Raw genomic sequence first — 17,737 nt, 5'->3', positions numbered from 1 at the left:
TTCGCTGAAAATATTATACCAAGGTTTGGATTAATAGAATATGATAATTCAGACAATGGGACTCACTTCACTGCACATGTTGTTAAGAAACTAGCCCAAGTTCTAGATATAACATGGGACTACCATAACCCCTGGCACCGACCTTCATCAGCAAGAGTAGAAAGAATGAATCAGACTCTGAAAAACCACCTAACCAAATTAGTCCTAGACTCGGTTGCCATGGACTAAATGCCTCCCCATGGCCTTGTGAAGATTCTGAACTTCCCCTTGGAAAGATGTCAGCTTATCTTCTTATGAAATGCTGTCTGGGTTACCTTATCTACACTCCACTGCTGACATACCTTGTTCAAAACAAAAGATCTGTTTCTCAAGAACGATATACTTGGTCTATCCTCCACTTTCTCATTCCTTAGGACTAAAGGCCTCTTGGCGCAGATACCACGTCGTGAATTTCCAGTTCACCACCACCAGCCTAGAGAGAGAACACATTTTCATCCAAGGTTAGAAATAAGGGAAGCTCAAGCCCACCTGGGAGGGACCTTCTCTAGTGCTTCTAATGACCGAGACAGCCATCTGCACTACTGAAAAAGAATGGACTCATCATACCTGAGTCAAGAGCACCACCCACTCCAGAATCATGGACAGCTATTTCAGGGCCAACTCCAACCAAGTTAAAGCTAAAACAGGTTTGATCCTCTTATGCTGTATTTCTTTTCCCCTTCTATTGCTAGTATTCTCATTATTAATGTAACTAGGTCGAGCTCACCCCAAACTATCACCTTTGATGCTTGCCTTGTTATAACCTGTGGAGATCTCCAAAGTTAAAAGCAACTCTCGGCCTCAGAGAAGTACCTCTGTCCCTTTCAGACAAAAGGCTCCCCCTTCATGACTCTTGTTCCTTAAGAAATGCAGGAAAACAGGCCTGCCACAGCTAGAATGATATTACGTGGACAACTGAACATCGGGACTGGACCTTGTCAACAGGCATGTCCCTAAAACCATACATTTACTTTGTTAAAGGAAACATCCTCCGTCCCCCGACTGCCAGTATAACCAATCTAATCCAGTGCAGATTTCTATGCTTATCCCCACTTCTGCTGACCCTAAACCTACTTTAAGTCACGTATACAGCATGGGAGCCAAAATAGCAGGGACACATCTTATAGAACCCTTTGAAATGTATTTCATTACTTCCTCACCTCCTCCGCCTTCTTCTACACTCTCTCCCAACGAAATTGCTGTTCTTCCTTCAACCAAGGATAAAACCAACATAGCCACTGTAGAAGTTAAAGATTTAAAACAAACCATAGCAATTGAGACAGGGTACCAAGATGCGACTGCTTGGTTAGAATGGATTAAATATTCCATCAGCACTCTAAACAGAAGTGATTGTTATGCTTGTGAGCCCGGTATGGATGGTCTTCCAGCTGACCAGGCATGAGCTGTATGGTAGCTCTTTTCCAAGATGCCACAGCCTGGGGTAATGAATCCTGCTGCGCTCTCTCTCTGCTATTGCCTAAAGTCCAACACCCTGCGGGTCAGCCCCTGAGGGCCATCCAGCTTCCATCTCCTAATGCCAATTTTACCTCATGTCTCTCACGACAAGGGGAAAACTTGACATTTCATGGAAACCTAAAGGGATGCAGTGAACTTAAACCCTTCCAAGAGCTTACCAGTCAGTCTGCCCTTGTTCATATTCGAGCAGATGTATGGTGGTATTGCGGTGGACCCTTACTGGACACTCTGCCAAGAAACTGGGGCAGTACTTGTGCTCTAGCCCAACTGGCCATCCCTTTCACCCTAGCATTCCATCAACACAATAGAAGAGAAAATCAGAAGAAGTGTCCCTCATGGGTCCTTGGACCCCCACATTTATATAGATGCTTCTGGAGTTCCACAAAGGGTACCACATAAATTTAAGGCCTGAAATCAAATAGCTGCTATTTTGGTGGTCAACTGTAAACAAAAATGTAGAGCAGATAAACTACATTTATTACAACCAACAAAAGTTTGTTAACTACACAAGAGATGCCATTAAGGGAATAGCCGACCAATTAGGTCCCACTAGCCAAATAGTCTGGGAAAATAGGATAGCCCTAAATATGATGCTAGCAGAAAAAGTGGGGTCTGTGTCATGTTTGGAGTTCAATGTTGTACTTTTATTCCTAATAACACAGCCCCTGACGGAACAGTAACAAAAGCTTTGCAGGGCCTAACCTCCTTATCCAATGAGTTAGCAAGGAATTCTGGAATAAATGATCCCTTTACAAGTTTAAAGGAGAAATGATTTGGAAAATGGAAAGGATTAATGTCCTCAATATTTACTTCTCTTCCAATCATTATAGGTGTGCTTATTCTTGTTGGATGCTGTATCATACCATACATTCACGGACTACTGCAAAGGGTCATAGAGACACAACTTACCAAAACCTCTCTTAGCTCTCCTCCACCCTATTCAGATAAGCTTTTCCTTCTAGAAACCCAAGCAGAACAGCAAAGCAAAGGCATGCTAAAAAGGCTGAGATGGAAGAATTATACAAATTAAGACAGGGGAATCGTTAGGTATAGTGAGTTCCTCTTCCAAGGTTTAACTTGTTCAACTTCCTTGTTCTTTGTTCCTAAGAATAATTTCCCTGTACCTTCTCACCCCTACTTACCAGCTTAGTTACCTGCCTTGTAAACTACTCCTCCTGCCAGTCCCAACCTGTAACTCACATTCCCCCTCCCTTCCTTATTAGGGAAAATATTCGCAACAGTCAGTCGGGTCAGCATAGACTGTGCGGTCCGACCCCAGCCCATGGGGGAAAGACACAGAGGTAGGGACTGCGTTAGGGATAAAAACCCCTGCTCTGCCCTGTTTGGTGTGCTCTGTGATCATGACTAACGCAAGCAGCACTCTTTTGCAGAAGCAAATTGTCTTGCTGAGAAAACTTTTTGGCCTGAGTGCTGGTTCTTCCTCACAGCACCCATCATTTGTTTCTAACAATCTCACGAAAAGCAGCCTAGAAAGCAGCCATTTATGCAGAAAGAGTAATAATTTATGCTCAAAAAGTCGTATAAAAGATGAAGTTTCATTTGTTTACCAGCTAATTTACTTTCTAGGAGACATTTTTCATTCCCTACCAGTGATTCCCTACAAAGAGTTCCCAGATGCCAAGAAGTCCATAAAAGGGGTAATGGAATTGCCAAATTATGTTAAATACTTCAAAAGGACTCAAAGCCGTGTACTGGCTCCCAATAAGCCTGCACAGATTATTAGAACACGCTGCTTTGCATTTTGGTGTGATTGGAACCGGTAACTAGATGGCAATCAGGTCTGTTACTGAAGATAGAAAAACTATACTTAAGTTTGTATAACAATCTTTCATAACATGGCTTCACAGAAAAGAAGTATAAAAAGGATTCCTTGAGGTTGAAAAATAGTGCTCTTTTCCCTTCATTAACTAAGATTAGGACAAATTTATAAAACAGGAAAAAGAAAACAGCACAAATCCCTTGGCAAACAGAGTAAAACATCTACTCTGTTTTGCTTTTTTTCCCTCTTTACACTCTCTTTCATAGGAAGTCAATTTACAGATTTCCATCAAGCCCTTAGAGACCTTTTGGTACTATCTATGACACGTTCTTGATGTTATCTCTGCACTTTTGACAAATTCTTAGCAGTTAACTTACAAGGCAGTTAAGATTTTTGTTCAAGCACAATATAACTAGAATAGGGTCATATACTCAATAAAACAAATATTTACCAAGCATTTATTGAGTGGAAGATAAAAAGCACAAAGCATAATTATAAAAGATTCTCCCCTGACACCATAAAAAAATTAAACAGGCTTACAGAATACAGAAAACATGACCAAAGCAAAAACAGTAAGGACTAAAGAGGGGAGGAAGGGGAAATATCAACATGAACTGAATATGACCCAGAAGAGCCTTCATGGATGATCAGACATGTAAAGACAAACTGGGTAGGGTTAATGGGTGGAGGTCAGGGGCACATTCTATAGGGGAACAGCAGCTAATACAGAAGCCTGAAAGGAAAAACGGGCAGAGCACCTGTACAGGACTCTTCAGGAACTAGCACGCAAATGTGTGAAAAACAACTTAGTGAGGTACCGTTCACTCAAACATTAGAGAAACTGCATAAAAATGCTTCTTGGTAAGCATGAAGAAGGCAGGGCCTGGCTTGTAGAAGAACTCAATAAACATCTGAACTGTCTAAAGAGGAAAAATTAATGAATAGGCCAAACTCACTCCTTTCTTTTTTTTAACAGCTACAACTTTAGAGAATTACAAATCACAAACCCACTAGACAGGTCCTGGCATTTGAAATCCAACCCCATTTTTCCCTTGATCTTTCCCTTCTGAGCCAATGGTATCAACATGAACAAAACATCTTGATTTGATCAAACACTCATGCATGGTTAAAAGAGTCTTTACCTTCAAGATAAACAAACAGAAATATTTACAGATGAAGTGATCTGTACGGAATCTGCTTCAAAATAATCCCAAGTGAAGTATAAATGAAATAAGATTTGCCAAAAGTTTATCATTGTTGAGGCTGGCTACAGTACATAGTCAACTTTTGTTGAGGCCAGGCATGGTGGCTCACACCTGTAATCCCAACACTTTGTGAAGTGGAGGCTGAAAGATCACTTAGCCCGGGAGTTTGAGACCAGCCTGGGAAACATAGGGAGACAATGTCTCTTAAAGAAAAAGAAAAAAAAAAAAATTAGCTACTCATGATGGTGAATGCTACTTCGGAGGCTGAAGTAAAAGGATCACTTGAGTCTGGGAGGTCAAGGCTGCACTAAGCTGTGATTGTGCCACCGCACTTCAGCCTGGACAAAACAAAAACAAAAACAAACAAACAAAACAGATGTAACATACTATAACTGTCAGACCATTTGCTGCAACTTGGGCTGCAGTTTTCTTCTCTAAACCCAAAAGAACTTCTGACCAGGTAAATCTAGTCCTTTTTTCTTTTTTAATGAAAAATCTACTTTATAAAGTACCTTCCCTTATCAGTGAGAAAGAAAAGGAAAATATAAAAGAGCTGAGTCACATTTGGAGTTAATAAAGGTTTGTAGTTCTTCAAACAAGAACCCTTGCTGTGAATTCTAAAAGTAAATAATAGACATGCTGAAAAAAGATTTCATTTTAAGAAAGATTCTGCATCAAACCCTTTTACAAAAATAGTATACACAACCCACTAAAAATCCTGTTCCAAAACACTGCTTGGTCTAAATTCACAGTTTCATTAATAAAAATGAGCACAATAAAACAGTACTCTATGCCCCCATCTCACCCCAACAATTATCTTCAAATGATGTCCAGATTTCTGTACATGATTTGCCAATCCTACCTAGGTCTTAAAAAAAATCTCAGCTTTAGAGGAAAATCACTGGTTAATTAAAATGTCATTTAGGGTTGTATTTGTTTTCTATGAAGGGATAATAATGGGATATTTTATTTTCATTTATTACTAAAACAACACCTTTCATTATTAGAAATATACTCCCATTTCAAGATATGTTTCAAAGCAAATTATATTCTTCAACTAGCCACTTTCATAGGTGTTTTGAATGCAATATTTTATTATAAAGCCTTGGCTGGCCTCCAGAAAATAAACACCAAGATGGGTTTATTTTCAAAAGACAGGACATTCTTTTCAGCCTTCAAAATGTTTTCATCAAAAATTACTATGTATCATACAAATAATATGCTCACTGTAAACATTTAAACGATTCAAAGATAAAGTAGAAAGTCAGTCTCCACCTACCTGCCCTCTAAGATGTCACTACTTATGCTTAACATATTTTATTTTTAAAAAGGAGGGGAAACCACATCATAACTACTTTAAAAGGCCTTTACAACTTCTTTGTAATTACACATACACACACATACACACAGACACACACACACACAGTGGGGAAGGATGGGGGGGTGGGGGAAGGAGGGACAGACAGACACATACACTTCAATGTAAGACTTATTATAAAACATACAAAAAAGGTGAGAAAACAGAGATGGGTGGGAGATGGTCCTGCAATTTCAATATCCAAAGTCAAAACAACTTATTAGGAGATAATTTAGAATGTCTTCTTGTCAACCCTATTTGAGGAAAATACTGATTTGATGAAAGGTTACAGACTGACATCAAAAAGGAGCTGCCTTTTGAAGGTCAATCAATCCTTTGGTTTTAGGAAAAACTAAAATGTTACAAAACACTGACAGTAAAACATATAGAGAACTCAAACTGATCTACTGCACTTATCCTCTCCTTCCCAATTATCCTTTATCACTAATTTTCCCAAACTACTATTCTATGAGTTTCCCATTGCTGTTACAACAAATTATCACAAACTCAGTGTCTTAAGACAACACAAACTTACTATCATATTATCATTTCTGGAAGTCAGAAGTCCGAAATGACTTTCACTTGTTTAAAAATCAAGGTGCCAGCAGGGCTGTGTTCCTCCTAGAGTCTCTGTGTGGAGAAAGTGTTCTTTTGCCATTTCCAGCTTCTAGAGCTGCATTCCGTGGCTCATGGGCTCCTTCCTCCATGTTCTAAGCCAGCAGTGTAGCATCTTCGAATCTCTGACTCTGACCACTGACTCTCCTGATACTCCCTCTCACTCATGAGAACCCCTGTAATTACACTGGGACACTCAGATATTTCAGAATAACCTCCCATCTTAAGATCTTTAATTTAATCAAGTATGAAAAGTTCCTTTTGCCATGTAAGGTAAATAGTCACAGGTTCTAGGGACTAAGAAGTGAATAAATTTGGGGGAACCATCCTTCCGCATAACACAACTACTTATTTACAACAGTTCCCTAATTAAAAACCTTTAATAACCAAAACCAGACAAAGACATCACAGGAAAACTATAGAACACATCTCTATGTATAGACACAAAAGTCCTCAAAATACTTTCAAAACAAATCCAACAACATATAAAAAAGATTGTGCAGCAGAATCAAATGATACTTATCTCAGGAATGCCAGGTTGGCTTAACATTAAAAATTCAACCAAGGTAGCCTGGCAACACAGCAAGAACTTATCTCTAAAAAGAAAACTAGGCCAGGCACGATGGCTCATACTGTAATCCCAGCACTTTGGGAGGCCAAGGAGGAAGGATCACTTGAGCCCAGCCTGGGCAGCATAGTGAGATCTCATCTCTACAAAAAAGGAAAGGAAATAGCTGGGCATGGGTGCACATGCCTGTGGTTCCAGCTACCCAGGAAGCTGAGGTAGGAAGATCACTTGAGCCTAGGAGATCGCAGCTACAGGGAATCATGGAATACTCTGTCTCAATAAATACATAAATAAATAGCCAGGCATGGTGGTGCACACCTGTAGTCCTGGCTGCTCAGGAGGCTGAGGTGGGATGATCCCTTAAGCCCAGGAGTTCCACGATGCTGTGAGCTATGATCATGTCACTGCACTCCAGCCTGGGTGACAGATCAAGGCCCCAATCTCTTTAAATAAATAAAAACTATTTAATTCAGTCAATGTAATATATCACACTAATGAAACAAACAAACAAAAAAACCCACATGGCCATCTCAACACAGAAAGATCACCTGACAAAATCCAACATGTTTTCATCATAAAAACATTCAAAGTAGGAATAGAAGGGAATGTCCTCATCTAACAAAAGGTACCTGTGAAAAACCCACACCTAACAACATCACACTTAATGGTGAAAACTTGGATGCTTTCTCTTTAAGATCAGTAACAAGACAAGGATGTTTGCGCTCACCACTGCTATTCAATGTTGTACCAGAGATTATTCCCAGGGCAATTAGGCAAGAAAAAGAAATAAAAGGCATCCAGATTGGAAGGGAAGAAAACGATCTCCGATTACTTCATCCTGTACATAGAAAATCCTAAGGCATCCACTTAAGAGCCGTTGCCAAACAAACAAGCCAGATTGTAGTTTATAATTGACCTGTGAAACAAGGCTATAATTTCAGATATCAGTATGCAAAAATCAATAGTATTTCTATATATAATCAATGAACAATCAAAAACTGAACAATATAACAAAACTAACAATCGTATCAAAATGAATAAAATCACAAGCAACAAATTTCAAGAAAGTACTAAGTTTATACAGTGAAAACTACAAAACACTGTTGAAAGAAATCAAAGACAACCTAAATGAAAGGAATTGAATTCAGAGTCCAGAAAAATTTCCTCACATTTATGATCAATTTCAACAAGGATGCCCAAGACAATTCAATGGGGGAAAGAATAGTCTTTTCAACAAACAGTGCTGGAACAACTACAGATCCACATGCAAAAGAAAAAAGTTGGACTCTTCCCTTACAAAATACACAAAACTGAACTCTCACATTACATACCTCAATGTAAGAGCTAAACCTATAAAATTCCTAGATGAAAACCTAGGAGTAAATCTCTGTGACTTTGGGTTAGGCAAAGAATTCTTCTTAAGATATGCAAAAAAAAAAAAAAAAAAAAAAAAAAAAAACCAAGCAACAACAGAACATTATCAAAACTGAAAATTTTTGCTTGAAATGATACCATCAAGAAAGTGAAACGACAACCCACAGAATGAGAGATAATTTTTGCAAATCATGTATCTATCTGATAAGGGACCTGTAGTCAGAATATACAAAGAACCCTTACAATTCAATAAGGCAACCCAATTTAAAAATGGGCAAAGGATCTGAATAGGCATTTCTCCAAAGATACAGAAAAATGGCCAATAAGCACATAAAAAGATGCTCAAAATCATTCACCATTGGGAAATGCAATCAAAACCACAGTGAGGTATCACCTCATGCCCATTAGGGTGCCTATACATCAGAAAGTCAGAAAACTTGTGTTGGCAAGCACATGGAAACACTGAAGTCCTTATACACTGCTGGTAGGAATGTAAAATGGTGCAGCCACTGTGGAAAACAGTTTTCCAATTTCTCAAAATGTTAAACACGGTTATCATACACCCAAGCAATTCCACTCTTAGGTATATGCCCAAGAGAAATGAAAACATGTGTCTTCACCAGAACTTGCTGTTCACAGCAGCATTATGTATAATAGACCAAAAGTGGAAACAACTCAATTGCCCATCAACTGGTAAATGGATAAGTAAAATGTGATATATCCAGGCATTGAACTGTCATTCATTAATAAAAAGAACAAGGTACTGATCCATGCTCTAACATGGGTGAATCTTGAAAACATTATGCTAAATTAAAGAAGCCAGTCACAAAAGGCCATGTATTGCATGATTTTATATATACATGAACTTTATATATATATATATAAACTTTCCAGAATAGGTATGTCAATAAAGACAGGAAATATATAAGTGGTTGCCACAGGCTGAGAGGAGCAAGGAATGGTGAGTGACTGTTAATGGGTATGGCACTTTTTTCGGGGGGTGATGAAAATGTTCTGGTCAGACAATGGCGACTGCAAAACTGTATACACACAAAAAATCAAAGAATCACACACTTTTAAAGGGAGAATTTAGCTCGTTGTGGTGGCATGCACCTGTACTCCCAGTTACTCGGGAGGCTAAAGCAGGACTGCTTGAGCCCAGGACTTCAAGGCTGCAGCGAGCTATGATCACTGCAGCGAGCTGTGATTGCTCCACTGCACTCCAATGAGGATGACAGCGCGAGACCCATTTCCTCAAAATAATAATAATAATAATAATCATCCAAGGTACTCAGTTCACATGCAGACCCACTGGTAAACATAAATTATCTCTAAGTAGTCTAGAAAGAAAATGAGCACATAAGACATCTTCTAAAAACACATATATTTCTTTACATGTTACATTTAACATAAAAATCAGCCATGCAGAAGTTATATGAACATTTTATGTTGGAAAGGTAAATGACTATTATTAATATAGCATGGTTAAGTATATTTATGTATTTATGTATAAATGCATAAAAGGAAAAGCATCCTTAAACACCATCAATGGCTCCTAGGTGGTCACAAAACAAAACCCTCACACCTTTGTCTTCCTTCACAATTGAGCTTTATCCATCTTTTCAGGCATATCTCCCATCATTACCTGACACAAACTTGGGTGGGCCAGAGTTTCCACTGACCATCCCCCCACTATTCATCCAACACTATGTTCACTGCCTCCCATTCCTGACCATTTACCTTTTATCTTCAACTAATTCTGGGGACGTTGTGTCCAACTAAATGATCCATATTCTTCAAGGCCAGTATCAAGTCCTATTACAAATATATTTACTCACCCTCTCCAGAGCATAGCAACCCAGCAACTACTGGCCTCTCATAGCCCTAACCATCCACAACCCGAAGCTGGCTTCTCATCAAACGGGCACTTTTCATCACCCAAATTCAACTAATTCACTCTTACCATAATAAAGAATAGTCACCTACAGCCTACCTTTTCCAGCCTTGATTCAATCATTCATCAATTTTATCTTTAAAGTCCCTCACTTTAGGGAGATGATATATCAGCTTTCACCCAGAGTCTAAAGAAAACAGTACTCTTGCCAATGACATAGTGCCATCTAGTTGCAACAAAAGGTAAATCACAGTGGCAATAGGAGGATCTCTACATTACTTTTACAGGAATGCACTGCAGGTAAAAAATAAGAAGCTACAGTATTGTTTTGCAGGACAATTTGTTTCATATGTGTATACTATCGCCCTGACTAAATTAACTCTCAAGTCTTACAGGTATTATTTGTTTTCAGTTCCATGCACAGATTAGCCATTTAGTATTTACTAAATCAAACTCAATTTCTGAAGTCTTACACAAATATATTCATGCATATATGGTTAAAATTTTCCTTGAGAATCTATCACGTGAGAGTGTGGCTTATTATAACAAGTAAACAGAACAGATAAATACAAAATGAAAAGAAATCTCATGATTTACTCACATATAAGGGAGCTTGTTGTGGATTAAGTTTCATGACCCAGGACACTGAAACAGAAATGGAATAAATGAGAATAAAATGAAAAGTTGTCATCAAAAATATATAAGCCACTGAAAGTCCTAGGTGTCAAGCATAGCTCTATGAGTACAATCCCATCCCTGAGATTACCCTATGCCCAGCTGTATATTTATACACTAAAAGATTTAGGAAGGAAGCAGGGTCAGGGATTGATCCCAGACTCAATCTTTTCAAGTGAGGAAGAAAGATTTTCCGATTGAAAAATAAAGACAAAAGGCTTCACTGTCACAGAAGTTTCAACAACCAATAGGATATTTAAAACAGTTATCAAAGCAAAACCATTGTATGTTCATGTATGTTTTTACCTAGTCCCTCAAACTCACAAAATGCTGTTTACTCAGGGACTCCTTCCAGTCTTACTAGGGAGCCTGGAAAGTGAGGCGAGGATTGCAAGGGCCACCAGAAATCTCTTCCTCAATTCCCTTCTCTGAGAAGGGAGGCTACAGCTTGCCTCTCTAACCACTAAGAGGCATGACCCTCCTCAAACTTAATAGCTGGATTCCCTGATTGTTATTTTCACCAAATGAATTCTCATAAAAATCTCATTAAGATTTAGAGAAGGCTTCCAGGGTTGAATTCCTGAACATTGAGAATAGCATATTCTTAAAAGTTTAACTTGGAGATTGGACCAGGACTTCATCTAGGCTATAAATGCTCAGCATGGTAGGCCCTTTACCAAACACTGAATTTGAGTATAAAGTGATCTCATCCTCTTAAGAGTCAGAGAAACAGAACCAAGTGACTTCACTATAATTTGATCTGAGGAAGTTTCTTACTCACAACAGGTAAACAAAGGCACTACTAACCAGCAATATAAACAACAGTATAAACTTTCATACATGCAAAAAAAAGACAAAATCCCAAACTTCATGTTCTAACATATCACAAAAGCCTCACTAACAATAAATTGAAATGACCAAATGTTTGGACTGAAAAGCAATGCCTTGGTAGCCTAGCTATGCCTAACTCAAATAACAGAATCCTCTCGATATTAAAATCCTCACAGATCTGCCACAGATCAAGCTGTGTATGTCTCAGATCAAGACTTTGCCAAAAAGCAGTTAGCACACGCTTAAGAGGGAAAAAATCTACATCAGCCTCCTAAATGCAATCACCTCCACACCAGTTGCAGGCCCCAAGCTTCAATGTGTTCTGCTGGACAACGCAGTAGAAAGCTGACAAGCAGGTGGCTTTCCCACACTGACTGAACCACCTCCATGCTCATGCCCATTCATTCTCTGGTCCACCCCATGCGCTATAGCAGACCTCCTGCTCAGGGTACTCTTTCCTTCCTGACTGCCTTCACTTAATGACTTTGTAACTTTAGGTGTAAAAATTATCTGCAGAAATCCACACTGAAAACCAATCTTGCGAAAGGCAGCAATAACCAACCAACATTTTTACAAGAAGAACAGTCAATTTCAAGCCCATCAGATTCAAATAGCAAGCATGGATGAAAATGAAAGATTGAAAGGCTTGAGGACCTTCTCAATGTATTAAATATCCATTTAATTTACAATTAAGCTCACTGTGCTCACTGGGCTTTTAACCAGCTTTCCAGGTCCTGCTCAGACTTGCCTAGGACATGGGAATGAAAGAACCTATAAATGTATGGACCGATCTACCTTAACTAACTTATCAAGTGTTCCTGCATCAAGCAGGAGAAATATCAGCAAAATTGATACAGGAATTAATACCTTGTTAATCCATAAAAATTAAATGAGCAGTATCCAAACTTGTGGCTTCCCTGGGCCTCACTGAAAGAAGAACTGTCTTGCATCACACATAAAATACACTAACACTAATAATAGCTGCTAAGCTTTAAAAAAATTACAAAAAAAGAAAATCTCATAATTTTTTATTTGTTTGTTTTGAGATGGAGTCTCACTCTGTCACCTAGGCTAGAGCGCAGTGGCATGATCTTGGCTCACTGCAACCTCTGCCTGCTGGGTTCAAGTGATTCTCCTGCCTCAGCCTCCCGAGTAGCTGGGATTATAGGCCCGTGCCACCACGCCCAGTTAATTTTTGTATTTTTAGTAAAGACAGGGTTTCACCATGTTGGCCAGGCTGGTCTCAAACTCCTGACCTCAGGTGATCCATCCGCCTCAACCTCCTAAAGTGCTGGGATCACAGGCGTGAGCCACCATGCAAGAAAGGACTGATGTCATCTGAACTGTTTGGAATTATAAACTCCTCTAAACATTTTTCAAAGCCAGAACTCATCAGAATTGTTCTGATACATGGATTAAAGGAGGGATGACAAAGTATCTGTCCCCCACACTGGTCAAAGGGACAGGTCATTGTTATGCTGGCAACACAGGCTGCTGAAAAGAATGTATCTGTCAAAAGGAATCAAAGTAATGACCCCAGAAAGCTCCAGAAACAGACTGGTAAATTCAGGTTGCTTTTAGACTTCCACAATGCTGACACACAAGGGGAAAGACAAAACTAACATTTACAGAGAATTATATTTTATATTACATTTAATCCCCATTAAAAAGATACTATTTCCGCTACTTCACCACTGAAAAAACTGATCTTTCAAAGGTTAAATTATTTAACACCAAGGTCAAAGGGTAAGTTGGAGAGATGAGATTCAAACCCAGTCTAACGTTAAAACATGTTTCCCGCCCCCATCATAAGAGGCTCTCTTGCTAATGACCTCGAATCTAAAAACTGACTTGCCCTACACCTCCAGCCCCATCCTACAAACTCTCCCTGATGTTGTTAATTCAGCTGCCATTGTGCACCCACAATGTGCCAGACACCATGCTCCTCAAAATTCTGTAGGTACAGAAGGAATAGACAAAAATCACTACCTTCATAGATATTATTCTAGGGGTAACACAGGTAAATAAAACATTAAAATAAATAGTTTTCACATAGTAACAAATTCTATAGAGAAAAATAAAACAGAAGAAGGAATAGCAAATGAGGGAGATGCCATTCTAAACATGGTGCTGAGGGAAGGCCTCCCTGAGAAAGATATCATTTACCCCAAAAATACAAAAGCAAGTAACAGAAAAAACAGGTAAAAGGTGTTCTAGACACTTAAACCTGCCACAACATTGAGAACTCAGGGTTCTGATGCAAAACCTCACTGCATATAATGCATTAACTTATTTTATACATTTAAAGAAACTCTACTTAAGAACCATTTTCTAAAGGAAGGAGCATATTACAGGAAGGAAGTTTTCAGTCAGAGTAAACACACTTAAAAACTAAATCTATTGAAAGACCAAGACCCACTGAAAGTCTTTGCTTTGTCAGATTTTTGACTAAAAGGAAAATTAAAGAAACACACCATGCCCATCCAACGATTTCACCAAGGAATTTTAAGAGAGAAAATCCTACTTCTTTCTCACCCAGTAGCCCCGTCTCTACTAAAAAATACAAAAAACTAGCCGGGCGAGGTGGCGGGCGCCTGTGGTCCCAGCTACTCCGGAGGCTGAGGCAGGAGAATGGCGTAAACCCGGGAGGCAGAGCTTGCAGTGAGCTGAGATCCGGCCACTGCACTCCAGCCTGGGCGACAGAGCCAGACTCAGTCTCAAAAAAAAAAAAAAAAAAGAAATGACTGAGAAAGTTCACAAGTTCACTGGGGCTGCTTTCATGTAACACAGGGACAACACACGACAGAGACAGTGGAACCCTACAGGTTGCCTAGTATTTGAAAGACTGTGAAGAGGAGGAAATGTCAAAATTCAAAGTCTTAAATGATGTGGTTTTAAGTATGTTCATCAATTTCACCACTCAGGAGTAAAGCCAGCTATAGTTGTAAGGAATCAGAAATATGAGGGGTGTGAAATAAGCAGAAGCACACTAGTTAAGGACTTGTATTCTTCCCACATTTTCCACTTTATTTTATAATGCTGAGAAAAAAACACATTTAATAGTTTTCTGCTGTATAAAAGAGACACATTCACTTTATGTCAAAATAAGAGTCACTCGATTTTAATACAACTATCTCAATTTATAAATTAACATTCTCCCCCACTGCCCACACATAGTAAGTCTTTTACAGTGTTGATTAGAAAAGCAAAAGTTGCTGCTACAATTCTCTTCCTGCATTTTAATATAAACAATCATCAGTCTTTTCTTCATAGAGTGCAGTGTGGACACCATCAGAATGTACCAGCGCTGGGTATGCAAAGTTCACAAAGATTAGCAATAGCAAAAGTTTGGAGATTTTTGAAATGTATGCTGCCTGCAAAGAACTATGTAAAAACTCAATCTCTATAGGGGACCACACAGAAACTCAAGCATGAAGTTACATGGCTGTGTGATTGGTTGGGAAAAAACAGAAAGCACTTCCACCAACCCATATGTCTGAGCAAATGACTGCAAAACCTTGGAAGCTACAAAACAGTTTATATACCTAAAATTGGTGTCCACAGCAGTGGTCAGCAAAGTGCCTGTGAAGCACAAATGGGTAAATATTTTAGGCTCTGCAGGTCATATGGTTTCTGTCAAACAATATGTAAATGAATGGGTATGGCTGTGTTTCAATAAAACTTTATTTATAAAAAGAGGCAGCAAGTTACACCCAGTCAGCAAGCTATAATGTATCAACCCCTGGTCTAACACTAACCAAATACCTCTTAATAAGCCAAAGAAACAGTGTGTCCTCTTAGGCCAGAAGCATTGGCTCACACCTATAATCCCAGCATTTTGGGAGGCCGAGGCGGGGAGATCACCTGAGATCAGGAGTTTGAGACCATCCTGGCCAACATGGTGAAACCCTGTTTCTCCTAAAAACACAAAAATTAGCCGAGCTTGGTGGCGGGCACCTGTAATCCCAGCTGCTGGGGAGGCTGAAGCGTGAGAATCGCTTAAACCCAGGAGGCAGAGGTTGCAGTGAGCCGAGATTACGCCATTGCACTCCAGCCTGGGCAATGAGAGAAACTCCGTCTCCAAAAAAAAAAAAAAAAAAAAAAGGAAATAAAAGTATACAAAGTGAAAATGAAGAAATTAAACTGCCCTTATTTGCCAGTGACATTACTGTCTATGCACAAAATTCCAAAAATTTACAAAAAAGCTTCTAGCACTAAAAATGAGTTTAGCAAGGTTGTAGAATCCAAGGTCAGCATATAACATAAAATGATCTTCCTATAGCCTAGCAACGACCAACTGGAAATTGAGAAGTATCATTCACAACAGCACCACAACACATGAAATACATGTATGAGATTACAAAACACATGCAAGATCCAATTGCTAAAAACTACAAAACACTGATGAAAAATCTAAGAAGGTCTAAATAAATAGATACACCATGTTCATGGCTCATTATTAAAATGTCAATTGCCTCCTAACTGATTTCCAGCTTCAATGCAACACCAATCAAAAACCCCAGCAGGCTGGGCATGGTGGCTCATGCCTGTAATCCCTACACTTTGCGAGGCCATGGTGGGAGGATCGCTTCATCCTGGGAGTTTTGAGACCAGCCTGGGCAACATAGAGAGATCCTGTCTCTACAAAAACAAAAAAATTAGCCAGGCATGGTGGTATATGCATATGATCCCAGCTACTTGGGAGGCTGAGGTGGGATAATTGCTTGGGTCAAGGCTGCAGTGAGCAGTGATCCTGCCACTGCGTTTCAGCCTGGGCAACTGAGTGGGACCCTATCTTTTTTTTTGAGATGAGGTCTTGCTCTGTCGACCAGGCTGGAGTGAAGTGGTACAATCTCAGCTCACTGCAACCTCCATCTCCCAGGTTCAAGCGATCCTCCTGCCTCAGCCTCCCAAGTAGCTCGGATTACAGGTGCCCGCCACCATGCCCAGCTAATTTTTCTATTTTTAGTAGAGACAGGGTTTTGCCATGTTGGCCAGGCTGGTCTTGAACTCCTGAACTCAAGTGACCCACCCACCTCGGCCTCCCAAAGTGCTGGGATTACAGGCATGAGCCACCATGCCAGGCTATGAAACAAACTTTCTTCCACCCATGGCTTTCTCCTCTCTCCCCATTTACAGCAGTAAGACAGCCTAACCTGGGAAAGACAGAGAGAGAGGAAAGCTACTTCCAAATGGATGCCCGTCCCCATCAGTAAAAACCAAGTCTATTCAAGTGCTAGATGTCAACTTTAAAAGAAGGAAACATCAAAAGTCCAAGTTTCGGCTGGGCGCAGTGGCTCACACCTGTAATCCCTGCACATTGGGAGGCCGAGGCGGGTAGATTACGAGGTCAGGAGTTCGAGGCCAGCCTGGCCAATATGGTGAAACCCCGTTTCTACTAAAAATACAAAAATTAGCCAGGCATGGTGGCGCATGCCTGTAGTCCCAACTACTCGGGAGAGGCAGAAGATTCGCTTGAACAAGGGAGGCGGAGGTTGCAGTGAGCCAAGATCGCACCACTGCACTCCAGCCTGAGTGACAGAGCAAGACTCCATCTCAAAAAAAAAAAAAAAAAAAAAACCAAGTGTCTTCGCCTAGCTTTGTCAGGAATGTTTTTACCCTCAATCTGTGTGACCAAATACAATTTGCAAAGGTTTACCTTCTATCTATAAGTTTGATCAAATATAATTTTTAAAGGTTTATTATAATCTCTTCATAAGAAAACTACTGGAAAAATGGAATAAAATATACAGAAATGTCCTTAACAGGTAAATATTTATTTTTCTTTTTTTTATTATCATACTTTAAGTTCTGGGGTTCATGTGCAGAACGTGCAGGTTTGTTGCATAGGTACACACACGCCATGGTGGCTTGCTGCACCCATTAACTAATCATCTACATTAGATATTTCTCCTAATGCTAT

The 17,737-nt window shown here is 39.6% G+C and overlaps 1 pseudogene; it reads right to left on the bottom strand.

Moving 5' to 3' along the window:
* LOC139364021 (chondroitin sulfate proteoglycan 4-like) overlaps positions 1–17,737 on the bottom strand; it is a 34,621-nt pseudogene that overhangs the window by 12,154 nt on the left and 4,730 nt on the right.

The sequence above is a fragment of the Macaca nemestrina genome, chromosome 7 (genome assembly GCF_043159975.1).
Source record: "Macaca nemestrina isolate mMacNem1 chromosome 7, mMacNem.hap1, whole genome shotgun sequence".
Lineage (NCBI taxonomy): Eukaryota > Metazoa > Chordata > Mammalia > Primates > Cercopithecidae > Macaca > Macaca nemestrina.
Note: the sequence above shows the minus strand (reverse complement) of the source record. Positions and strands in the feature narration are given on the sequence as shown.